The following is a 27662-nucleotide window of genomic DNA, read 5'->3' on the forward strand; positions in this document are numbered from 1 at the left end:
TTTCGTTAGATGCCATCTTCTCAGTGAAGTGTCCCTGATGATGCTACACAGAATCAAAGCCTTTCCCTAATCTGCTACCCCATCAGCACTCTGCTTTGTCTTTTCTATTTTCCTCTACAGCATTTATCATCACCCGACACACTCATTTTTAGGAATATGAAATCCCATACCCTAGGCTTTGATTTATTTTTTATCTTTGTTTACCACTCCTTCCTTCAGTGTCTAGAACAGTTCTTAGCAAATGTTTTTAAAGGAACTGCTGGGTACTATCGCTTCAGTGTGACTGCACTTGAATAAGCTTTGGGTTCCATTACAAATGTCCATCTCTTAGGGCAGGACACCTATTCCAGCTTTCTAACAAATTATATTTACCTATCTGCACCAATCAGACCTATCAACCTTTTTTTTTCTTTTTTTCTTTTTTTCTTTTTTTCTTTTTTTTTTTTTTCCGGAGCTGGGAACCGAACCCAGGGCCTTGCGCTTGCTAGGCAAGCGCTCTACCACTGAGCTAAATCCCCAACCCCAATCAGACCTATCAAGACCCAAGCTTTCTGACCACTTCACACTCTGCTTGCAGGAGAGGAATTACTCAAGAGCTCAAGCACACTTGCTCTTTACAAAGACTTCCCAACTAGAAGTGCACCGGACTTCTGCTGCGCGTCCTTTCTAATGTCTAGGGTTTTGAACACTACTGATCGGTCAGTCCTCCATGCAGCACTGTAACTCTCAACGTGCAGAAGACCCTGCACGTGTGGCAGAACTTCACACTTACCAAAAGGAAGTACAGGTTGGAAAAACTTTGGGAAATGCTGTAGGAGAAGTAGAAAAGGGTAATATATTGTTTCCAGACTACAGTTCTGGTTGCATGGGTTCATTTGTAAAACTCTGTTGGACCTGGATACATATAATGTCATTTCTATATCATATTTCAGTAAAATGTTTTCACATAGCAAACAAAACATGGAGCTCAGTGACTCTGGAACATTATTTACAAAGCAGCATTATCAAGAAATAATAAAGGGCCAAGTATGGTGGCATACATCTGTAACCTCAGAATCTGGAAGGCTGAAACACCTTTTTTTTTTCTTCTTTTTCCCCCTCAGAACAGCCTTGATGACAGAGTGAGATCCTGGCACAGAATAGGTCTAGTGATGAATAAGTCTCTTTGTTGCTGTTATTCTTCTGTGTGTTTGTAGACAGGGTAGCTATCTAGCCTTGGCTATCCTGGAACTCACTCTTTACACCAGGCTGGCTTCCAACGCAGAGATCCTCTTGCCTCTGCCTTGCAGGTGCTGGGATTAAGGGTGTGAGCTACCATGCCTAGCTCTATGATGTAGTTCAGTTGTAGAACATTTCCCTTATATATTAGGCCCTGGATTTAATCCTCAGTATCACCAAAAAAATTTTAGGTGGTAATAAAGAAGATATTTCAAACTGCAGGTTCTATGTAGATATTAAAGCTCAACTTTAGCTTAGGTTTGGGTGAATACCTTTTGTTCCCCAAACCCTGACGGCATAAGAAGAAAGTGCATCAGTGTGGCCATAGTCTGCTAGTTCTATGCATGTATTTTATTCATTTAATCTCTGTAACTCTGTAAGAGGTAGCTATCATTGTTTTTTCTATTTTATAGACAAAATAACTAGGTAGGGTTCAAAGACAGTAATTTCCTTGAGCTTCATTGTAAATTGCAGGACTAGGGTCTAGAAAGGTAAAGGAGGCTCTGTACTTGGTAGTGAGCCACATTAGGCCTCTATTGTCTGTCTGTCTTGTGGCAGGAAACCACCCTCCACCACCTCATGTGTATCCCTGCAGGCAAGCTCTACTGAGATATTGGCAACAGATCTAATGCCTTGCCCTTGGATTCTTGGTGTTATAACAGTGCTTTCCTTTCACCTATCTAGTTTAGAAGGCTCTCAGTCAACACAAAAATCAATGGACAGGTACTCATCACTTTTCCTCAACTAGGTGCCAAACCGCCACAAACACAGATTCTGGTCAAAGCAGGCCTTTTTCTTACAACACAGTCCTTTTAGAGCTGAGAAAAAAGATAAAAGGAGTCTGTCCTCCTATCTGCCCCCTCCTATCTGCCCGAGTTCTGAATGCAGATGCTACTCAGTAGCTACATGTCCTTCATTCTCAAACTGCATGCTGAGGTACCCAAAACAACTTGGCAAAGTAGAGCAGTACTGCCACATATTATAAATTTGGGAAAGAATCCCTGAACATCTGTTAGACACCACACAAGTCTGAACATCCAACTGCACTACATTCTTTTCAATGATGTCATGTCTTTGCGAAGCTGGTTTTCAACAGTTGCTATGATAAAAAGCAAGCACCACGTGGAGAGCAGCATGGAACAGGAAACATGGGTGGCAATGTTGAATCCAGCATCCAGCAGATCCCACTGTAAGTAACTGGTTACTTAAGAATGAAATAGTTTTATTTTCTAGACAGCTACTCACTTTGTTAGAATGAATATATAGCAAAATAAAATTGTTTAAACCTAAATGCTTCATAAGTGGAACCTAGCTAGTTCTTTGGGCCTGTGGGTACTATATAAAAAGTTACTCAAACACTAAGACCCACAAACTAAGGAAGTCTGGGATTCTCTGTGGCAAGTGTTTCTAAGTCTGTGTTAAGGAACCATGAAGGAGTTCCTGGGCAAGCCTCAACCTGCCTCAGAAGCAGCAGGCAGCAACACTCACGTCTAGAGGCAGCGTGTTCCAAGAATGGAACAGCCAGCCCCACAGCCTCAAGAAAACTGGTTGCACCCAGAGACCATGCACATCTGCCTCAGGCTCATCCCAGGCTCCCAGGCTGCCTTCTCAACCCCATCCCTGAACAGCTCTATTCAGCACATGTCTCATAAATAAAACCCAAACACAGCCCAGAAGCCAACCAAGCAGCAGGAGACTTCTACACACTCAGATGTGGGCACTGCAATGCTCATAAGCCAACCCATTAATCCACAGAGACAGAGTGGAATGGGAACCAAAGAGGGCAGCCGGGCACTGAAAGGCCAATCAGGCTTTTTGGGTAAAGATTAGCATAAAAATGCTCTTTCATTGGGATGCAGCTGCACACTCCTTTCTATTCTTCCCTAAAATCAAATCCTCCCTTGCTGACATCACAGTTGTTGATAGAATAGCCAGCTGCCATGATGTCATAGGATTCAATGCGTCATTTTGGGTTTAGGGGTAAAGGAGACTGGAGTAGAGAATGTGACAAGAATACAGTTATACTGGAATTTAATTTTCCATGCTTGTTTCCCTAGGAATGAAAAGCAATTTACTCAGAAAGGGAAAAGCAAGGCCCAGGCAGCAAGTCTGGATTTAGGGATGGCTGAATCTCAATCAAAAAAAAAAAAAAAAAAAAAAAAGAAGAGTCGACTAAAATATTATGAAATACGTGTGTGTGTGTGTGTGTGTGTGTGTGTGTGTGAGAGAGAGAGAGAGAGAGAGAGAGAGAGAGAGAGACAGAGACAGAGACAGAGACAGAGAGACAGAGACAGAGACTGATTGTAACTGCTGCACAGAAGGGTTGCATATGTCTGGACACCAACTGGGGTGTGAGGACAAGAGGACAACAGCGGGAGATAAAAGAAAGCAGGTTTGGTTTGGTTTTGTCTTTAATTTTTTTTTTAAATCCAGATGGGTCAACTCCCAAGACGTTATAGGTCTGAAGCACCCTAGGACCCTCTCTTTCCACCATCCTCTCCCTGGGTGGGGAAAGCAGAGAAAAGCGGAAACATGGGAGCGTCCCTGGAAATCGATGTTTGGGACATTTCATTGTGTTGTGGGCTCCACACTGGCAGAGAGGCGGGCTTTGTTTGGGCTGCATCCTACAGATAGAGACCAGGATGAGAAGGAGACTGGGGCCCATCACAGGGGAAATGACTAAAGGAACCAAGAATGTTTACCCTGGAGAAGAGGAGGCTGGGATGAGGAAGGGTAGTAACTGCCTTGAGAATTCAGATAGGACCTCATATGCAGAAGGGATCCCATACACCTTCTGTGGTCACCACAGGGTGACAATAGGAAGACACAGAAGTTAAAGAGAGGAAAACTTCATATCCCTAGATTCCCACACACTATAACTTTGTTTTAGTCCCTTATTCCTGTTACAAACTTTGGAGGATAAGGGTCAGGGTGCAGGGTGCCTATTATGTGCCTTAGAATTTAGAATAAAGCAGCATATAACAAGGACCAATTAATACAAATCAAAGAAATGAACAAATGAAGTCAGAGCAAGAGTTTGTGCAAGCTTTTTGGAATTTTTCTTTGTTTTTTTTGTTTTGTTTTTATGAGAACTCCATAAGTTTTTTTTTTTAAGGTTAATTTGATTTTTATTTTGTGTAGATGGGTGTTTTTTTGCCTGCATGTATGTTTGTGCACCACCACACACATATGGCTCCCATGTCTCTGGTCTCTGCTTTTCTCTGTTTTCTCTGCACCTAGGAAATAGATGAAGGGAAGAGAAGATCCTGGCATTTGCAAGACAGAGTCTTGATAGGTGGTTCATTGGAATCAACAGGCAATGCATAAGAAAGCACTGGAGGCCCAGTGGTGGTGGCACAACTCAGTACTTGTGAGGCAGAGGCATGTAGATCTCTCTATGAGTTCGAGGCCAGCCTGATCTACAGAGTGAGTTCCAAAACAGCCAAAGCTACACAGAGAAACCCTATCTTGAAAAACCAAAAATAAATAATAAAAGAAGACATTAAATTTCTTGGATTTGGCATTGCAGAGAGCTGTAAACCACGACAACGGTGCTAGAATGGACTCCAGATCCTCTGTAAAAGCAACTTTTGACAGCTCAGTCATTTCTCTAGCTCAACCATCAATCAATTAATCAATCAATCGTCAATCAGTCATCATCATCACCACTACCCAGCCACAATTATTTTTTAACCCATACTTTTACTAAAATCTATGACTCGGACTGCCTTCTGCTCTCCCAGAAATCCAGGTGACAGAAGTTGGTGGGAAAGTGCATGTTTCCTCAAAGCTGCTCTGAAGAAGACACTGTCTGTCTGGAGTCATGAGGAGCACAGAGGAGGCACAGTGAAACAATGGGTGAGAAGCTGATGTGCAGAGCAAGGCCATTACTGTCTGGAGCTGTGTCTTCTTCCCTCTTCTCCAGAGGAAATGAAATGTAGTAGGACCTCAAACTCCTGTAGCCAGACCCTAAACTCTAAGGAACGGCTTTCTTAGAAAGAAAAGGGAGGGTGAGCAAGGGGAAGTTTCAAGAGAATCCCTGCTGCATTAGCACGTACTGAGCGCTCAGTGTTTCTGGGAACACACAATGAAGGCAGATACAAATTAGCCTGTCCCCTCCCTGCTGCAGGCCGGCACAGGCGGTACCACATGCCCCTTCTACTAAAAATTCTTTGTTTCTCACAGTGAACTAAGAAAACTTAAACTGAGAGAAATAAGGACATCCTCCCACAAGTCCTGGAGATGTAGACCCAGCTCTGACTTTCTCCTCAGCTGAGGCAGCACAAAAAGCAGGCTCGAAACACTGCCCACTGGGTGACAAGACACTGCAGCCATCCTGCTTCTCCTAAAGAACTTAAATATCCCCATCACTGTAAAAGCCATGTGAATGACAACCCAACTGCTATGGAGCCAATTTTTAAAAAATAAGCAACAGAAATTGAGTTCCTCATAGTTCTGACAGACAGAAAGACAGTGTGTAAGTGTCACTGTCAGGTTGGTGACGGTTTGCTTTCTGGCCCAGCGGAGAGAGAATTTACAGAGAAATTTTCAAAGAAATAATCTCGGCTTGCACTAGAGCCATCGGCCTGGCTGCAATTGCTGAGCTTGAGTCTGGCAGAAAAAAGTAAAACACTAAACGTACAGCAATAAAGTGGTCCTCAGTGCTGCACGTTTATTCTAAAATATTCTCAAAGTATGTCCTTCTGAAATTCCTGTTTAAAAACCGCCCTCAGAGATTTTGGAACCTTATCAGAATTCTCCCTGAAGGAAAAAGCTGCATCTTTCTTTTATGGGTGACAATTCATTCCAAGCTAAATGACAACACACACACACACACACACACACACACACACACACACACACACACACACAAATTTGAGAAAACCATGTCAGGTTAAAGTATGCAATAACCATCAAATATACCGCAAATTCCAAAGAGGAGACATATTATACCATCACCAATCTCCATACCTTAGGGTACAGTAACTGGATACTCACCTTCTAGCTACAGAGCTGCTTAGACATCTGTTAAAACCTAAAAGCCTCCACGGAAAACGTCTATGCACTTAGGCTTCTTTGCTGGCTACAGTTTTAGAGTGACCATCTGCTTCCTAAGTTCTTCCATTCAGTCATTCGTTCATTCACTCAGAGACTCCCCATCACAGCTCAATAGATATACAACGTTGAGCACCAAGGAAAGCTCACTGGCTGTAAGTATTCTCTTTTCTGAGTTTCAGACTTCACTGTCAATGTTTTAAAAACTGCCACATGTTATCATGGGCTCCCAAAAGCAATTGAAGTAGTTCACTTAGAAATATTAGATTTGGAGGCCTCCTATCACAAAGGCAAGGCTTTGATCCCCAGCACCATATAAACTAAGTGTGGTAGGCAGAGCACCTTATAACTCCATACATAGAAGGAGCTGAAGAATCCTGACTCAAACACACACACACACACACACACACACACACACACACACACACACACACACACCACACACCCCTATACCTCATAAATGTCCATACAAATGTATTATTTTTCTAACACGATTTATAAACTCTTCTGAACCTTCAGCAACTATATTCAGGAGCTGAAGAACTGCAGCCAATGGCCAAAGCTTGTGTTCCCCTAATATTCCTCTCTGTGGGAAACCTGAGGAATGGAACTCCTCCCTTTTTCTGCACTGGTCCACATGCTCGCCAAGCTGCTCCCAACATACTGAAAGCCACCCAAGTCATAGCTGCCTCATGTCATTGCTCTTTGAAATAAGGTATGACATGTACCTAAGCTCTTGTCTATTTTCATAGTTGAGGCCTACAATTAGGCATTCTTGAGGGATGTAGCTGACTACTGGCTCTGCTCAGTGACCTATAATTATTCACATAGACATTATGGTCAACCCTGACAACTATTCAGACCTCATGGGAGGACTATTTGCAAGTTCTACAAAGGTCCAGATAAGTCTGGAGGACCACAGTGTCCTTCCTTGGCTGCTCATGCAGGCACATCCGTCACCCCACCCTTGGTTCTCCTGCCCCATTGCCAGGCTTATCACAGATCACTCCCCATGGCCAAGTGTGGACACTGCTGTGTGCCAGGGCTAGCAGTGGACCGCTCTGTTGTGTACAACCTCCAAACCAATGAAATCTTACAAAGTGACTTGTTAAACCTACAAGTTTTTCACCCAAGAAAAAAACTTTATCACACCCAACAACCCATAAAATCTGCAGCCAGCTGTGTACAGCTGGGATCTGGGACCTGACAGGGTTCTCCTGAGACAGCCTTTCTGCTGCCGGTTGAGTGGCCTCATTGTTCCCAAGGGGCTACGAAAGCAAAGCCTTCATGTAACCTTCCACTATCCAACTAGGAGGTAAAGGCTAGCTTAATACGAAAAAACCCTTCCTCAGATAACATTTCACATATTTTGACTCCAACAAAAATTCATTTCTCAATTATTTTTAAATGGCAGCTCAAATCCTGATTTTTCAGTGCCAGCAAAGATTCTGCCACTAGCCAGCCTAGAGCGTCTGTGAAGTACAGAACAGCCCACACCACGAGCAGCTGACACTGAGCACAAGTCGGTATCTATGTAAGTTTCCCTTTGCAGATGCTGGCTCCAAAGGACTTCAGGGTACTGGGCTGTCTGGCAGGAGAGAAGGTACAGAAAGAAAGAAAGAAAGAAAGAAAGAAAGAAAGAAAGAAAGAAAGAAAGAAAGAAAGAAAGAAAGAAAGAAAGAAAGAAAGAAAGAAAGAAAGAGAGAGAAGAAAGAGAGAGAAGAAAGAGAGAGAAGAAAGAGAGAGAAGAGAGAGAGAAGAGAGAGAAGAAAGAGAGAGAAGAAAGAGAGAGAAGAAAGAGAGAGAGAGAGGAAGGAAGGAAGGAAGGAAGGAAGGAAGGAAGGAAGGAAGACTACTTGTGCTATCAAACTACTGAGACAATGGCTCTCAAAGACTTAAATTTCCTCCAGGAATATTATAATAAAGAGAGAGAAAGGCAGGAGCCCTGGTGCCAGCCATAGAAGTTGTCGTACAGCCCTGACAATTTACCTGTCCTCCTAGGACAGACAGAAGTGGAGAAGAGACAAGAATGGACCCAAGAAAAGAGACATGGAAGGGTCCACGATGGGTGGGGCCATGCCTTGTCCAGAACTGCTTAAATATGCCTACCTACTGTCCTCTCATTTCAGTAGCCCTAAGATGGCCAGTGTATCCTTTGTTTGTTTCTCTTTCCAGTGGCCAAGTGGGGTAAACCTCCTTTCTTTGCGTTTAAGTATTACCGGTCTCTTTAATGAGCATACTGGGGATGGGTAGCTGAGCCTGGCTGGTTGGGACTGTTAACAGCCTAAGCTCTCTTTGATCCTGAAACTACTCATAGTACCATATTATTTTCAAAAACATGTCAACGTTCTTTCATGTGGGTCTACCAACAAGCCCGGGGGGTTAGACATAGCAGATTACTTCACGAAGGAAGCTGGGGCTCTGGAAGGTTCAGTATCTTGTTTTAAAGCTTATTCAACTATAAAAGAACCAGGAAACTCTCAAGTAGCTCTGTGGCCTCAGTTTCTTCCTTCAGCAACAATTAGTAGTAGGCATCCCGCAGGCTACTCTATGATCAGATGAGTTAACATATAGGAGGTAATGGTGTCTGCTTCCTCGGAAGGGCTACATGGTTGCTACACAATTGTCACTAGTAAGGTACCACCACCGCTACCTCCAGCAGAATCCAATTCTAAACCCAGAGTTCCTTCTTCTCCAACCCCGAGACGCGCGCGCGGATGCTCAGGAAGTAGCTTTACCTAACCCTGGCCATGAAACAAAGAACTCACTGGGTTCTGTGTCTCCCCACTCCACAAACTTCCCTGCGCTGGGCACCAGAAGTATACACCTGCCACCTTCTCTGGCCTCAGAATCACACATTAGCCACCATACTGTGGCTGGCATGACTACTGGACATGACTGCATTATGTCAACTCTACCTTTAACAGCCATTTCATGCCCTGTGCTGGGTACTACTAGGGAAAGCAGTCTTTTTAAAAATTAAATTACCATTATTATTGTGTGTGTTTATGATGTATGCATGTGGGCATGTGTGCCTAAAATACATGTGGTGATCAGAAGACAGTTTTGTGGAACTGGCTCTCTTTTTTCTGTGTGTTCTCGGGATGGAACTCACATCAGGCTTGCATAGCAGGCTACATACCTACTGGGCCATTTCCTCAGCCCTGCAAACAGTCCTTGTCCTCTAAGCCATGAACTAAGGAATAGCTGGCTGCACAAAGGGCAACCAGAGCACACTGGTACCAGAAAAGAACTGATGGCAATGCTTTCCAAACTGCTTAGAAACAGTGCTGGAAATGGGTTTTACATAGCTGGAGTTCTGTCTGCCACAGAAGGAGGGCAGAGCATTGTGAGCTGGGAGTAAATGCAGAAAAATACATCATACCAAGTAGCATAATCAAAGGTTGCCAGCACCTTTGGGGCTGTGTGTATTGTGATACAGTAAGAATTAGAATTGTTTTTCTTCCTGATTCCTGACAGAGAATTCCTGAAACTTTCCTTAAACATAAATAAATCCAAGTGACAGCAAGGGAGGGCAGATAGGCCCTTTACAGCACCAGAGTTATTATGCTGATGAGGCGATCAGCGGACCAAGAACAATGACTATGAAGATGAAAGTTTCAGGTTCATCCCTCCCCAGCCTCAGGGGAGAGAAGAGAGCTGAAGGCAGAGCTTCACCAGTACTTATCATTATTATTGTTACCACATAATCCATCAATATGTATACAACAGACTCCCTAGAACCCCCATGGGCAAAACCCATCACACCTAAATACCAGCAAATCCTCCACAGAACCCCTCACTATGGGAATTCGAAAGCTTTGGTTTGGTAAACATAGGAGGGTAACTCAAGAGGAGGTGTGACTTAATGATTCCTTCACCCCCAATATCTTGCCTTATGTAGGTCTTTTATTGGTCATTCCTGAGCTGTGCACTTAGTAATAAACTGGTAACAAGTAAGTACATTTTGAAAGGACCAGAGTAAGTACAGGATACACCAAGACCAAGTTTTCAGCACGAAAGAGATTTCTTTCTTGTCCCAGAGGGACAGAGGGCAAGGAATAAGAGACAAAAGACAGGAGGTAGAGGAGGGAGAAGGGAAAAAGCAGGAAGGAGTGGGGGCGGGGGATATCTGTCCCAGAGGACTGCTTCTGGATAGAGGAGACAGATGTGGCCCATAGGCAAATAGCAGTTTAGGGAAAGGAGGATGAGGCTGAAACTTCGACCTCCAAAGTCTTTCTGTTCATTGATTCCAATCCACTGATCACCTGATTAGCATAATAAACTCAGGTGCTGTTGAAAGGGCTTATCTGCCCCCCCCCCTCCGCCCCTGCTGTCACTTGGATATATCTTGGAAAAAATTTCCAGGAATTCTCTGTCAGGAATCAGAAAGCAAGTCAATTCTAAGCTTTCCCTGTTAGGAGGAGTTGGCTTGCTTTGATAGAGCATATTGATTAGGACAGTCAAAAGGGGGCTTTTGATTCCTGGACTTCAATACTTTGATAGCTAGACCTTGGTAGTCAGCCTCAGGAGAAGGAAGTGGTCCAATAAGGGAATAGTCCCTGGTGGCTAGCTCTAGGGGTGTAATCTACAGTTAAGAAGGGAGGAGGGGTAAGGGAGCACAACTTGCCGGAGTCATGTTTGTCATGCTCTGGCCTACGAGAACCCTTCACATTTTTTCGAGTTCTGCCTGTGAGACATTCCAGCAGTTTCTCAAACCCACGGGAGAGGCGTGTGGGAGGAAGCCCTCAAAATGACCAGAGATACGGTGACTAAGACTAGTGAGTTGAGGAAATCATGTGAGACTAAGCCCTTAAACTGGAGGGTTTATATTAACTCCAAGTAGTCAGTGTCCAAATTAAACTGGATTATAAACTTCTACGTTGGAGTTCAGAGCTGCAGACCTGGCAGCTCTGGGTTGGGTGGGATGAGGGAACACGGTATGTCAGGTGCCACAAGGTGTGATCAGAAATAGATATCATAGTGGTAGGATGAGGAGGGGGTCGGGGGTGGGAAATGAGATGCAGGAAGGTGGGCCAAATAAGTGAGAACAGACATTTCTGCTTCTAGAGCTTCCTAGCAGCCATAGGCACAGAAGCCTTAAGCTTCTTTCTCATGTTACCCAGAAGTGGCAGGCAGCTGGGACAACACAACCCAAGCACCCTTCCTGTGCTGAACAGCACTTTCATTTCCTGGGTAAGTTCATAGTGTACATCCTGAATCTAATCCCCACTCCACCAAAAGACCTGCTTATCCCTCTCTCATTCGGCCTTCTCCGAGCTCTGTGTGTTAGTGCCAGTGCTTTTACACAAATCTAGCTTCATGTCTTGAGTAAAATATAGTTTCATAGGAATGCAACTGAGGAATGATCTCATTGACAAAACACATCAGCAAAGGCCATGAGCAGACTTCGGGCCAGCCCATTCACACCCACAGCTAAGAAGTTTGCAGACCCCATTCTCTCTTAAATGGAGAATGTGCCTGGGCCCTAAAGCAAAGCACAGCAGCTGCCCATACACATCACTACTATCTGTTGTCTGCCTTCTTCAGAGTATGACCACCTTGAACCACTCTGGCACCATACAAGGTCAAACTTGAGGCATCAGGCAAACAGACTATCGAATCACCCAGATGCTCCCCCCACCCCTCCAGAGAGCTCTGACTCCAAGTCAGCTAATACCAGCTTAAACTATGAGGACTGACTTGAAAAAACCCTTCCAGATAACACAGTGTAGCCAGACAGTTAAGGACCCTCCCAACTTCCAGCAGCTCAGTTACCAGCCGGCCCCACTGAGTAGATGCAGGAAATAGGACTCTAAAATGAGAAGGCAAAGCCAGGTCCAGCCCAGTTCAGCTGAGACAGAATGGATCCTAGGGGGAAAGATACTATACCATAATGGACTCTCAAGAACTTCAGCTAAAGCCCACCAAGCTGGAAAAAAAAAAAGTCCTCACTTCACTACTTCCCCACTCCCTCATACATAGACCAGAAAAAGAGAAAAGAAAATAATAATGGCTTACAGCATCTATGGGAACTTTTGGTGCTCTCTTTGCAACTTTTCTATAAATCTGAAACTATTCTAAAATTAAAAGTTTACTTAAAATACTAGCTTGGTTTCCTCTACAAGGAATAATGGGGAAAGAGTAGTCTTGGAGTAATTCCAAGTAGTTAATGAAATTTGGATATAAAATTCCTCCAATTGCTACAAAGCTTTGAAGCAATGCTACTCTGTCTAAGCTGCACTCTCCTCGTCTGTAAGAGGCAGTGCTGGTACAAAGGGTTTGTGTATGCGCTGGTGACACTGGGCTGCACCAGAAGGCCTTCCCACTAGGACAGCACTTTCAGTTGGTCAGCCTGCCCTCCGACTTCTGGAGGACAGCAAGGGGCCTCCTCAACTCTACTCCTAGGCTCTACCAATCTTTAAGCATTAAGCCTCTTTGGCATGACTCTAAGCCCAAAGCTTCCCCCCAGAGGGCTGAAAGGCTGCTTCAGCAAGTTCCAACTGGAAGCACAACTTCGTTGACTGCCTTCCCTCCTGTGCTAGGATTCTGTATCACTGTCACTGGCAATCACTTCCCTTGGGTAGGCAGGAAACAATCAAAGGGCAGCCAGAGGTAAACAGAGCTCCCCTCCGGTAGGGTTAGCTCTGAGCAGAGGGGTGAGGTATACAGAAGTATGCTCTCAGAGTCCCACAAAATTTCTTCACCCATGGTAGCCCCTCTACCTCCCAATACCACCCATATCCCTGCCTGCACCTTGCTCCTGGTGTCTTGGCCCCAGACGAAGTCAAGCTGATGGGCACAACAAATTTCCCAAAGCACAGAAAAGTTCTCCCAGGTTTTTCTAGGACACAAGCAAAGCTCTCCATGATCTCTAGAGCCAGACTCATGTTTCTACTGTCTCTGTCCATATGGTGGTGTTCTCCACTCATCCCTAGGGAGACCAGTGAGCATGCAGAACATGGGAACTTCATTCTGGTTTCATAAACAGATGGGCTGGAGGCCCAGGAAAGACTCAGGTGGAGAGAAGTAAATGCTTTGGTGCTATGTTGATCTCCTTTAAAAAAAAAAATCACTCACAAGGATGTCAGATACTTTAAAAACTCACTCAAAACAAAGGCAAACTGCAATCTCACCCAGAAAATTTAGTGTCCAAATAAGGGAGTGCAACACCAGTTAGCTTGTTCCAAGTGTGAAAGGCCCTGTGAGAGAAGCAGTTCCCAGGCTTAGGATTCCACTAACAGGTTGTAACCCCTCCAAGAGCTAATGGGCACATTTTACTGGCTAATAACTCTGACCTTCCAGATGGCTGGATTGGGGACACACCCCAGCTGAGGCCCAAGGACATTAATTCCTGGCAAGGAGTATGCAAAACTGCTCAGCAGCTCTAACCAAGCTAGATAACAGCCCCAGAGGCTTCAAGGACAAGTTTAGGAAGCAGAGCAAAGATGTCCTTGGAGCCATTTTACTTACTAAGAGCCAAATATAGAGAACTATTGAAAAAGTTAACTGTGTTGTGTTCTTTTCGATTTCTCCTCCATCACTGATTCCTAACTCTGGCTTCAGGGAGCAGCCTTGGGGGGCACCCAGAGGAGAGACTTGAATGCAAGGCAGTATTATTACATCGATATTTCCCTTTACTCTTCAGTCTCTAGTTCTCCATATTCATAAATGACACTAGCCTGTTATTCAGGGCTAACTACCCAGCACCAATGCCAATTTATTACCCTCTTCTTCCTCTTGTCTGCGCCACAACCACTCCACCTTCCTACCCCTAATTCCTTACACACTCATACACCCACATACACAAACATGCACACACGTACACACACACACACACACACACAAACAAATATGCTGTTCCCTCTACAGGTATCACTCCTCCTGTTCCAATATGCCCATTTTCTGTCTCTATTCTTTTACACTTAAACCCTCGACAGCTGGAGTGTGCTTCTTCTCCCTCTCTGCTATTCAAATCTCACTCACACTCCAAGGTGTGTGATTCCAGACCCAATCAAGTCTCCCCACAGCTTCCATATTCTAAGAGCCCAGTCAGCTCATGCCCAGACTGAAATGGAGATCATTGTTTCTTTCTGAGAGCCTAGAATATTGCCTTAGTCAGGGTTTCTATTCCTGTACAAACATTATGACCAAGAAGCAAGTTGGGGAGGAAAGGGTTTATTCACCTTACACTTCCACATCGCTGTTCATCACCAAAGGAAGTCAAGACTGGAACTCACACAGGGCAGGAAGCAGGAACTGATACAGAGGCCATGGAGAGATGTTACTTACTGACTTGCTTCCCCTGGCTTGCTCAGCTTGCTCTTCTTAGAGAACCCAAGACACCAGCCCAGGGACAGCATCACCCACAATGGGCTGGGTCCACCTCCTCTTGATCACTAATTGAGAAAATGCCTTACAGCTGGGTCTCATGGAGACATTTCCTCGACTGAGGCTCCTTTCTCTGTGACAACTTCAGCTTGTGTCAAGTTGACACATAAAACCAGCCAGTACAAATATATTCCTTAGATCTATCACATGTTGCTTCAAATACCCTCACCCTAAGATAATCACCCTGTGTCAGACACTACAAAAGAAGTGCTCAAAGTGATGCACTAAAGGAATGCTCTAGAATTTCAAGATTTATTTATTTATTTAATATCAGTACGCTGTAGCTGTCAGACACACCAGAAGAGGGCATCGGATCTCATTACAGATGGTTGTGAGCCACCATGTGGTTGCTGGGATTTGAACTCAGGACCTCTGGAAGAGCAGTCAGGGCTCTTAACCACTGAGCCATCTCTCCATAGAATTTCAATCCATTTATTACCTCAGACCCAGAATATCTTCTCTGCACATAATCACAGATACCCATTTGACAGAGACTACCTAGCCCTATCACCATCTACCTGAACCGCAAGTCCCTGAGCACCAAATGCCCAGCCTCTTGTTGTTAGGATCATCCCTCCAGAGAGGTGAGTCAATCTTAGTCCACATGATGGGAGCGCACGCCTTCAGGAACTTACTCAAAGCACTATTCACAAAGTCAGGGGTGCAAATCTACATGGCTTTCCAGATCAGCTCAGAAATCAGGTCCTGTTGCTGATTCCAGAAAGGAGAGGGGAAAATAAGCCATCATGCAGCCTCAGGTCACAAGCATCTAGCTTGTAGGAGTGTCAGCTTGAGCAAAGTACATCTAGTCATGCCAATCACCTTATCTGGAACCTGTCATCTAGATCTCTCCTGCTCCACAGTAGTGGAGTGTCTCCCACACAACAGCTTATGATAGGTCCACATCATGGATGGAGAGAGGATGGAGTCCACACAGCGCCTTCAGACACTCAGCCCTGCATCCTCAGTCCTGGTCCACTTCAGCCCTTCCCCCTCAGTCCTGGCTCCATGTGTCCCTGTGCCTGTGAGTCTGTGTTTTATTTACACTACCCATGTCTGTTGTTAGCAACAGACACAAAGTACTTGAAGGCAGAAAAGGCAAGCCTGCCAACTGGCTTGCTGCTCTTCACCCTGCCTCCAGCTCGGGAAAGGAGGGAAAGGAGCGGGTGGAGGATCCTTCCAGGCCCAACCAATCCTTTGTGCACTTCGCTCCCCTGTCCTAGAGAGCCATCATGGCTAACTCCAAGCTTGTCACTGTTGCTGGATCCGCTCTTCTTCCCTGGACCCTGAACTGATAAACTCAGAAACACAGCTGAGAGCTCTTTAAAAAAAAGTTTTTTGAGGTTTACAGCATTAAAAATGTTAAAAATCACTGGCATAAAATGTTTAACCTTGTTTTTGCTAATGTTGTTAAGCTATAGATTTTAAATAAACTAAATCATATGGGAAACGGTTGTGTTCTACAATGACACACCACATGAAGGTCACAAAAGTTTCCAGTCTCTTTAGGGACTGTTTATAGATTAAAAGGTTTTGTTTTGATGCTGAGAAGGCTCCAATTTAAAATTGTTATTTTAAGTCTAAACCTAACAGGGATAAAACATAAAAGTCCTAGTCTTATGAAATCCATTAAATTATTACAAACTATTAAGGATAATTTAAAATGTCAAATTGGTAATCAGTCACCTTATAAATGATCAAATCCTTTAATGCATTCAGAATTACAATTGAAGTTATGCTAAGAACAGATGCAATTAATTACAGGAACAAGCCTTATTTAGCCTCCTATACGTGTTTTCAAAATTAAAGCAGAAAGTACTTAGAAACAAGTTTGTGTAAACAATGTGGCCCTCAAACTTGTTAGAGATCTGCTGAATATGGCATAAGATGTCTAAACTTACTATGACAAGTGAAAGACTCTCAGAGCCTAACAGTGGCCCCACAAGGTCTCCCAGAAGATAATGGGCACAAAAACAAAGGACTTCACTTGGATTGCTGTACACTAACCACTGACCAAGACTGTTCCAATGCCTCACCTGCTGCTGGGGCTCAAACCTCGGACAAACAGGATACCAGAGAGTTGACTGCCCCGATTTGCCTAAAACAAGGTGAGGCCAGTCTCTCTCGTGTTCCTTCTCCACAGAAAAAGCTTCTCATTTGGGCCTGATGGCCAAAGACTGCCTCTGCCCACAGTGCCACAGAGACCAGAGGAACCTAGGACAACTGTCTAGGCAACGGACTATGGACTAGTCTCTGTCATTTTAATTGATGCATATGCCACTCAGATTATAATTTATTCTTCTCAGGTCTTTGATAACATTGACAGCTAAGCTAACTGTAGCTTGACAGCTAGAGAACAACAGGCAATTAGCTCCTTACCTCAAGGTAATCCACCACCGTGTTAGTTCATTAGTCAGTTCATTAGTTAAAACTACCAGGGGGCTGGGAATTTAGCTCAGTGGTAGAGCGCTTACCTAGGAAGCGCAAGGCCCTGGGTTCGGTCCCCAGCTCTGAAAAAAAGAACCAAAAAAAAAAAAAAAAAAAAAAAAACTACCAGGCCTCTTAGCTACAAAGCTTAAATGGTGATAAGAAAGTGATTTACAGTATAAAAGGAATGAAAATTGCTTCATATCTCTTCTCATCACTGTCCTACTGTTGTATTAAGACTTCAAAGTTTAAAGTTTTAACATTAATTAGTGGAGTTCTGATAAGTCATTAGTCTAACTCTGGTAAAGCCCTCACCATATAATACCACACCATAGTCACAAGCTCAAGATTTTAATTTTCCTATGACTGTCTTTTAAGTATAAATTTAAAAATGTTTCTCCTTGTGCTAAATCTATATACACCCAGTTTTCTGGGTAGAGGGAAGAAGACCCTCCTTGTAATCATACTGAAAATCAAGATCAAGTGAACTTTTGCTCCATGGAAGACTTTGGTTTTTCCTGAGTTCACCTTAAAGAGAATTCATGCTTTTAACCCAAAACTGTTTCCCAAGTTTCTACTATGACACAAAGGTATGGATCTATTGTCTTCTCTACAATGTGGGTTTCAATAGATTACAAACAACGATAATGTAAGAAAAAGTAATTCTCCCTGAAATCCTTAACTTCATCTTCTGATATCTATCCCAGCATCCTGCCATGTCCAGGTGTTTCCTCAAAGTCTGTATCCTGGAGAGCTCCAAGGAGGCTTGCCCTAAGTAATCTAGTGCAGCTTCACAGATGGCTTCAACTGGGCCTGCACTCTCCCAACCCTAGATGGACAGAACCTGGACAGCAGTGAAACAGCCAGCTCCCCCAAGACTTGGCCAGAATTTTCTTAGGGTCTCCAAAGATAATGTGACCAGTCTGCAGGAAGTAGTCTAAAGAACACAACACCCTCACTCCTAACCCACCATCACTGGTTCCTTGATTTAAATTAAACAAAAAGGGAAGAATGTGAGCATACAGGAGATTCCACTGATCTGCCCTCAGGGACCTAGCGATTGCTTACATCATAACCCGCTGCAGCCACCAGGTATGACAGGTGTGTGCCACAGATCAGAAGGACCCATCTGTCTGTCTGTGTGTCTGTGTGTCTGTCTGCATCTCTGTCTCCCCACCCCACCCCCTGTTCCATGATCCCCTCTATCTGTTTTCTGTACACTGCCCCCCTTTTCCATCTGCCCTCAGGGCTCTGTTCCCATCTGTCTACCTGTCTACATGCCCACCTGTCTGCCTGCCTCTATCCCTTTTCCCAGGCCCTCACTCATCTCCCCTTCTCCAATAAACCTCTTTTAAACAAAGTCTGCTGCACAGTGTAATTTCTCAGGGGCACATCTGGGTATGGGCCTGCCATCTCCGCGTTATATTTCATAATAGTGTGTATTCAATTAACACCTACCAAACACCAGCTAAGTACACACCAATGTGCTCAGTTCTGAGCACCAAGATATAAGAGACACAGGTCCATCCTCGGGAGCCTATGTTTCTAATAGGTAGACAGAGACACGAATTTTAAATGCTAGTAGATAGGTCAATTAAGAGGCCCAGTTAACAGTGCAAGAATAAAGAGACTCTGCTGGGCCAATGGAACTTCAGGAGCAAAGCTTGAAGGTAGACAAGTAGAAGACATGAGCAGCAGAGAGATGTTCAAGCTGATGGCTGCTGAGTTGAAAGGGGCAGAGAGAAGAGGACAGATGAAAATACAGAAGAAATACCATGTCTCAGAAGACAAATTAAGGATCTTAACTCTAGGAAAGCACAAAAATACCCAAGAAAGAAACAAGGAACCATGTTCTGTGCTTCTGGTGAAAGATGAAGCCATTCTCAAGTTTGGAGGCTACAGCAGAAAAGTCTGATCATGACCAGCAAAGACATGGAAGGGACCTGAGTTAATCAGAAATGTTTGTTTGAGGTTAGGCTGAAGAGAAAATCAAGTGGACAGTTCTTGGGGCAGCTATGAATCTTATGAGCAAAAAAGAAACACTGGAGGTGTTAAGAGGGAAAATTAGGGAGAATGAAGGGAAATGTACACAGGACAATTTTCAGAGTTTAGAAAGTTGAACTAACTACCCCGAGTGACAGTGCCCAAGGTATAGCTATGCTACTGCATGTTAAGAAGAGTGAAGATGAAGTTGGTGTAGAGGTGCAAGGCAGGTAGATCCCTTATGAGTTCAAGGCTAGCCTGGTTCAAATAGCAAGTTCCAGGCCAGTCAGGAACAAGAGACCTTGTCTGAAAGAAAAAGTAAAGATGCAGAGGAGTCCTTCAAACAACATCAAGGAGCACAGATAAATGGCTAAGAGCACTGGCTGCTCTTCCTGAAGGAACTGTATTCAATTCCCAGCATCCAAATAACAGCTCACAACTGTAACCCTAGTTCTAATGGATCTGACACTTTCTATTGGCCTTCAAGGTTAGTACATGGTACACAGACATATATGCAAGCAAAATATTCATTATATGCATGGACACATAGAATAAAAGTAAACAAGTAATCTTTTTAAAGGAGCACAGAGTAAGAGATGGGGAGGAGTTGAGTGGCTTCATTGGAAGTGAAGCATCAGGTGAGGCAGGCTTTCAGCTACAATGAAGCAGTAAGCAAGCTCAAGGAAAGTTAAAATCAAAGATACTACCTCTCTTGTCTATTACACTTGGCAAAATGATTGCCAAACTCAGGCAAAGTGTATCAAACGGCACTCAATACACCACGATTGCTCTGTAAACCATTGCCATTTTTCTGAAAGAAATTTAGGAATATAATTTTCCTACATATAAATATAACTGCACATTTCAAAAGCTCTGAAAAGTATACATGATGCTAATACTCACTAAAAAGTTAAAAGACAAGCCTCACACCAAAATAACTGCAAATTACATAAGTGCTAATGACTAAAGATTAAGACTATGTCAAGAACTTCTACAATCATTAGGGAAAAAAATGACTGAAAAAGAGGAAAATGTATGTAACAAGTGTCAAAAAAAAAAAAAAACCCAAAACAATGCTTAACTTCTTTGGTATATCAAGAAACCACAAATATAAGTGTTGAGATATTATTTCATACTCGCCAGACTGGAAAATACGGAGGTGGCATCTCTAAGTCTTAGCAAAAGTGAGAGGAAGTGAGCTCTTATAGGCATTGTGATAAACACAGTAGACAGAGCCTTGTAATTACTCCTCAAGGTAAAGAAGTGTATCTTCCTTTAGAGCAGCTCATTTGTCTAGGTACTATGGATATAAACCCATGCATATTTACTGTACGCAGGTGCTCATTACAACAACGTCAGATAGATAGAAGACAAGACAGAAAGACAGCCACCCTCATTCACTGTTATACAATGGCAAATTACATACTATCAATTCAGTTGAACTAGTTTATACATGTATTTTTTCATATTAACCTTTTATCCATATTCTTATCCAAACTTCAAAAGATACTGTTTTCAAAAAGCAAAAAGATATTATTATTAAATCACTTAGGTATGATAAATGCCTTCTAGACTAACAATTCCACTTTCATATAGAAATTTATAGAAATATTTATCCAGAAATTATAGCAGGCAAATTTACCACAGAAAATAAAAATTGTCAATTTCTTTTTGTTAAAATGTTATTTATTCACTTTATATCCTAATCCAGTCCCCCCTTCATGTGGCCCCTCCCCCATTCCCTCTTCCCTACTCCTCTGAGAAAGGGGAAGTATTCCTGGGTACTAACCCACCCTGGCATCTCAAGTCACTGCAGGACTTAGCACATCTTCTCCCACTGAGACCAGACAAGGCAGCCTAGTTAGGGGAACAGGATTCACAGGCAGGTAACAGAGCCAGGGACAGCCCCTACTGCAGTTGTTGGGGACCTGAATGAAGACCAAGCTGCGCATCTCCTATAGATGTGCCCATGAATGATCTTTGGTTGGTGGTTCAGTCTCTGGGAGCTCCCTAGGGTCGGGGTTAGTTGACTCTGTTGGTCTTCCTGTGGGGTTCCTATCCCCTCTGGGTAAAACTGCCAATTTTTAAACAGCCCAAAAGTCTATCATCAAATTGATTCATCCATACAGTGAAATCCTATGCAGGATTAAATATTGCAAAATAGTTTTAAATAGTATTTGTAGATCTAACCAACCAAAATCAGTACAAAAAGTAAGTTACAAAGTCTAAGTGAAAGATTTATGCATAGATGATACTAATAAGAAAAAACAAATATGTGTGGCATAAGCCACCCAAAGGACAATAGAGACCAAATAATAATAAACTGGTTTTACTTCCCTCTTAATGCATTTATTATTTTTTTAAAACAATAGAAAAAGAGAGAAGGAGGAGGGGGGAGGGGAAGGTGAATTGGTCCTGCCAGTACTAAGTGAGGCTTAGCTGGGATGGCAGCACACTTGAGCAGAGAAAGAGGGCGGCTTTAGAGAAAGAGCTGGGCTTAGAGGTTCTAACGCAGGTTGGGAATTGAGAATAACAGGAATACAAAGATATTAAGCATGAGTCCACTGGGAGAATGAAGGGCGGAGATCTGAGAACTGCGCAGCTCCCGACTCCATTCTAAAGTGTGGCACTAATACAGCTGCCACGGAGCCCAGCTCCTCTGGGTACAGCTACCTGTGACGAGGACAGTGACTGACAAAACAAAAGCGATCATGTCGAATTGGCCATGTCAAGTCCACATGAGTGGCAACTCTTTTTCTGGAATTAGTAAGATAAAGACTAACAAAATTTGCAGGGTGTGGTGGCACACACCTTTAATCCTGGCACTTCAGAGACAGAGGCAAGCAGACCTCTATGTGTTCAAAAACAGCCTGGTCTGTATAGTGAATTCCAAATAAAAAAAGTTAACAAAATTCAAGAAAGACATCGAGCAACATTAGCTAGTACGCTAGGTACTAGTCACTTGCCAATCTTGCATTTAGAAGCTTGCTTCCAAAGAGAAACTTACCAACAAGTACTGACTGCACGGCTTCCACCACTAAAATGCTTTAACACTTTAACATACACATATAAATAAATCTTTAAAAAAAAAACAAAAAACAACCAACCTTGAGCTGCTCTGAGACTGAAGCACAGACTATAAAGAACTCGCAGTCAGAACAGAAGACCACTCACAGTTTCAAACATGGACAACTAGGACACTGCACAGGCTTCTCTGGTGCCAATCACCTGCTACTCTGTTCTTAACAGTTTTCTTTGACCTTGTATGCGGAGTACTGTTCCCATACATTAATTGTGCCAATTCATTTAATACTCTAAAACAAACAATTCCACAGGTAAGTGTTACCAATTCTATTTATTTTACTAAGCAAGAAAACCCAAAGTATAGTCAGTAAAAAGAGGAGACAGAATTCAAACTGGGTCTAACTTTAAAATCCCCCTTCTGCTTACTCTGTCATGGAAAGTACAGTGGGGTGTCGCTTTTACTGTGTCTTCTATAGCCAACCACTTCAATTCCTCTCCTGAAAAGACAGACCATAAATCCAAGGAAATAGGTGTGCAAAAATGTTTCACATGCTGTGAGGTATAATATATAAATAATGGCTACCACCCTCCTGGGAAAGATGCGTATGGTAGAGCTAACATTACCACTTTACACACATGTATGCATGTATACAAATGCACATGCATGTACATACACAAACATTAAGAGGATATGAGGGGTTGGGGATTTAGCTCAGTGGTAGAGTGCTTGCCTAGCAAGCGCAAGACCCTGGGTTCGGTCCCCAGCTCCGAAAAAAAAAAAAAAAAAAAGATTTTAAAAAAAAGAGGATATGAGCTCCAAACACAGCTTAACTTGTCTCCCAGCATTAAAGTTCACAAAGTCATTTAAGAGAATGTCAGTCATTCTCTTAAACATGTGTTTGATGCTCACTGAGAAATCATCCCATCTGTAAAAGCCTCCCCTGGGCACAGACTACTATTTCACCACTGAGTTTCACCACTGAGAAGAAGCTGACTCAGCTAACCGGACTTCTTTTCTTCCAGCTCCCTTTTCAATCTTCAGTAATGGCCACTCTCAAAGAATTCTTTCAAGAGCTTCTATCTTTTGCTTTATTTTGCTTTCTTTTGTAGTGCTGGAGCTTGAAGTCAAGGTCTTGTACATACTAGGAAAGTAATCTACCTCTGAGCTCTACCCCTAGCCTCAAACAGACATTAAACAAAACAATGCAAAACACCACTATCTCTGAGAAGAGAAGCTGTCATTTCCAAGTTTTCTTGGTTAGCCAACGACACAAATTCTGACTCAAAGTTCTCCCAAACAAAAACAACTACAACGTGTGCCTTTCCTGAATGCTCAAAGGTTACTACCCTAGCAGATAGGTGTACCTTCCCTGGTCATTAGGTCTCAAAGAAACCAGGGACAAACGGTTACATAGTCTGGCTCTGTCTCACCCTTCCTGCCCTTGACCTTGAATCTCTCCAGCCTGAATTGCAGTTGTTGGTCAATGACTAAACGGATCCTGTTCCTCCCCGACACCCCCGATCTTCACCCCTTTCACTTCCCCAACACTAACCAGCAGACAGCAATGTTTGGGAAGACAGAGGCTTAATGATGCTCTGAGGTTTTCCTCCCTGTCTTCTCTTTTCCATTGCCCACACCTTCAATCATATCACACAGCATCCCTACCCTGACACACACCAGAGTATTTACAGCTCTCCCTTCCTGGCAACAGTACCACTCACTCCTGTTTGCAACCCTGGTCTTAAGACCAGTACTCCAGTACTCCAGTACTCCAGTACTCCAGTACTCCAGTACTCCCTGAATTTACTTCCACTTTACTCACCACAGTAAACCATTGAATTCAAGACTATCTATCTATCTATCTATCTATCTATCTATCTATCTATCTACCTATCTACCTATCTATCTACCTATCTATCTATCTATCTATCTATCTATCTATCTATCTATCTATATCTCAAAGTCTTGTTCTTGGGCAGAGCAGATAGATCAGCAAATGTATCATAAAGGTCTTTATGGTCTAGAAAGGAGAGTCCTTTCTATAATGCTAATGGTCAGAAATGTATGATGCCTTCAAAAATCTGGTCGTGGAGTGGTAGACAGGCATAGAAGGAATGGCAGCTAGTCCATGTGCTGACAGTAGTTGCTGCTGAATGGTGGTTATAAGGCTATTCATCTTCAACTCTACTTTTGGGAACACTTGACATTTTCCATAATTCGAAGTTTAAAAAATAAAACCTCTTAAGTGAAAGATTAAAGAGGAGCAGTGCCAAAGGTCACCCAGAGGTGACCTTCACAAAATGAAAACTATAATTTTACAATGAAGACATCTGACTGAACTACTTTGAGCAGTAATCAAATTGAACACTAGTAATCGTGGGATATCCAAATCTATCTGCTTGTGGTCCTCTGCACTGCTTATAAAGTGGCCCCCTCCCAAATGCTTACCCTAGTCTAGCCTATATATCTAATGTACAGTTCATAGAAAATACATAGGAGAGACAACAACCCAAATAATGCTCCATAGAAACAACCAGGTAAATCTATTAAGTACAAACTGAACTCTGTCCATCCACCACCCTGATAACACAGAGAGACATACAACTTGCTTTTCCACAAAGTCCTGCAAGTTCTTAGGAACGACCCCTGACCTCTCAATCATGTTCAAGTCTACCAGCAAGTACGGCATACTCTGCCTGCTCGAAGGCTCGCCGCCTCCCTTCCCTGCCCCACTTTACCTGTGTGACTTTACCAGCAATCACCTGGTTTATTTACAACCAAAGCCATGCCCGAGCCTCAGCAGATTCTTCAGGTCTACTCTATGTCCTTCTTCTGTGCACATCACGCTTACTCCTCCACAGGTCCAGAGTACTTTCCAAACTGTGGGGAACCACAAAACCCCAACACCTAACATGGCACCCAGCTCAGCACAGCACTTGTTGGCAAGAACTGACAGTGCAGTAAGACATGCTCTGCTCAGTTCTTTCAAGTCTTTGTCTTCCTTAGTCTTAAGGAAGACGTTTCTGTTTGCTGTGTTAGTTCCAAACACCTGATCTGGCCCACTCAGGATGCTGGCCTTTTCTAGCAAGCCTCATCCAGCAAGCTAAGTTCCTTCAGAGTGCAGCTGCTGATGGGCAGTTGGCTCTGCAGAGGCCTGATGTATGCTTATCTGAATACTTTCCCTTTCTGCTTCCTTACTTAGCCAACTTCCACTAATATTTCTGCCTAAGCTTCTGGCTGACAGAACAGAAACCATGCTAGCCCATTCCTGCTCTCAAATCTCCTAAACCCTAATGACTAACTCTAAGGTTTGATTTATACTCTGATCCTTGAAGAAGGTGATCTTTCCTGGGTTTAGGACCCTAGGATTTGCAACCCTAGGCTGATCCCGTACTAAAAGCTGACGTAAAAGTACAGTTGAGGTGAATCTGTTTAGTATCTGGGACAAAGTAAATCTTCAATAAACAGCACTCTTCCTTCACTTGACTTTAAAATCTTTCTTCATTCTGTCGTGTGTGTGTGTGTGTGTGTGTGTGAGAGAGAGAGAGAGAGAGAGAGAGAGAGAGAGAGAGAGAGATCATCTTGTTCTATAAAGGCCATTCACCTTTTTTTTTAAAATCTCTCACTCGCCTGGTTCACTAGGCTCCTGGCCAGTGAACTCCAAAGACCTGCCCTGACTCCACTTCCCCAGTATTTCAGCATTTGGACGATAAGCATCTTCGATAAGACTGAGCTAGCTCTTCTTATCTTCTCTGGAGACAAATCAGGCTGGCCTTGATCTTGTAGCACTTCCCCGCCTCTGCCTCTGAATCACCAGGTTTCCGTGCTTGGGCCACAACACCCAACTCTATTAATCCCTGAAGAAGACACATTTGCTCATGCTTTACTGCTGCTCCCATGTCAAAGCCACACCTTTTCTGGGTCCTAATGATTTCTCGAACTTTGGCCCACTTACTCTGCCACTCTGTCGCTGTTGTCAATACCTGGGGGCCATCTCAGCCAGAATGAGATAATTCAACTACATCTGAAGATGTTGTGTCACAATGTCTAGGTATCTGGCATTCACGCAGCTGCACTTGGGATTCACTCTGAGGAGGAGTGCAGATGTGATTATCCCCAAACACACAGAAAAGGAATATATCAGTACCATATCTAGGATAACAGAAAATAAACAGCGTCTAGAACCCGGGAGACTTGTGTTTTGTAAATGTAAGTGTCAATCTGCCACTTTCACTAGCTGGATTGAAAGTGTTCCTTTGTTAGTGTTGCAAAAATGGTTTTAATTGCTAAGGTACACCATAAATAGGAAATAGATAGTGTAAGGATGTGAATACTGGGGCTTGACTCACTTAAAAACAAGAGAAAGTAAGTTTACCAATTTTATGTAAAGAACCAATTCAACAGGAGAAAGGAGGAAAAAAGGAGAAAAATACCATCAATACATACAGCCCACACCTGATATATGTGTGTAACTTCTTAACAAATCTGTAAGGGACCAATTAAGAAGGTGAATAAGCGCAAGGCCCTGGGTTTGGTCCTCAGCTCCGAGAAAAAAAAAAGAAAGAAAGAAAAAAATTCACAGAAAAGTAAAAGTAAAAGTAATTGGCAGTAAACATGAAAAGTGCTGGATTCTGCTAATAATGACAAAAACCTAAATAAAGCTTCAGGAAAAAAAGCCTGTTTTCAGAGGTCAAGAACTCCAAAGCTTTCTTCTGGACTCCACTGGTTCTTCAGTCACATCCACATAATAAAAAAATAAAATCACTTTTAAAAGAGAAATTCTTTTTTACCTATCAGAATGGCAAAGATTAAAAACTTGCTAATACCATATGGCAAAGGTATGTAGAAACAGGTGCCTTTCTCTACTACTCATGAGAATTAAGCTAATACAACTTCTTTGGAAAGCAGTTTGGCAGTATTTATTAACATTTTTTAATGAGCATATCCTTTGATCAGCAAATCTTCTAGTAATTTTGCCTAGGGAAACACAAGTATTAGAACACACGGTCAAAGTCACTTGTGTGCTGCCGCTTCCTCGGGGAAACCTGTAACAATCCAAAGGCCAATCCCTAGGGCCCCTGTTAAGTAAATTATCAGAGTCCATCTGAAAAGGCACAGGGCTGCTGTCAGGAGGAATGCACTGGCATGGAAAGCACTCTTGGTAAAGATTAGTAAGACAGTTTTTAGTAGAGTGTAATATTTTCTTGTGGTAAAACATACAATTCGAAAATTTCAATTACGTATTAGTTGTACAATATACATCAGCATCAAAATTGTTCAAATATTACCAGTTGGCCCAGAAACATCCAACACTAAGCATTAGCTTGGCTTCCTATATGTCCCCTCTCCCCAGACTCCAGGTGAGTCATGTTCTGTCTAGTACTTTGCCATGTCATTTGCTGGTGTTATACTATGTAAACAGAATCACTAAAAAGTAAGTCTAAATCTTTAAAATAAAAATTTAAAGGGGGGGGGAAGCCCCAGACCTCTCCTCAGAGGGAAGAGCAAGCCAGAGAAGGCTTTAGGCAGCATGGATGACAAGGGGGGCAGCTTTATGTTTTGT

At 43.1% G+C, this 27662-nt stretch overlaps 1 protein-coding gene and 1 long non-coding RNA gene across 18 annotated transcripts in view; both read right to left on the minus strand.

Annotated features, from left to right (window-relative positions):
* LOC134483772 (uncharacterized) lies at positions 1-27659 on the minus strand. Its single transcript, XR_010060743.1, has 2 exons — positions 24010-27659; positions 1-23973 (listed from the first exon to the last, which is right to left on the minus strand). It is a non-coding gene; the product is annotated as an uncharacterized LOC134483772 (long non-coding RNA).
* Positions 1-27662, minus strand: part of Dennd2b (DENN domain containing 2B) — a 150729-nt gene that overhangs the window by 54844 nt on the left and 68223 nt on the right. The gene's annotated exons all lie outside the window — the stretch shown is intronic.

This window comes from Rattus norvegicus, chromosome 1, assembly GCF_036323735.1.
Source record: "Rattus norvegicus strain BN/NHsdMcwi chromosome 1, GRCr8, whole genome shotgun sequence".
In the NCBI taxonomy this organism is placed as follows: domain Eukaryota; kingdom Metazoa; phylum Chordata; class Mammalia; order Rodentia; family Muridae; genus Rattus; species Rattus norvegicus.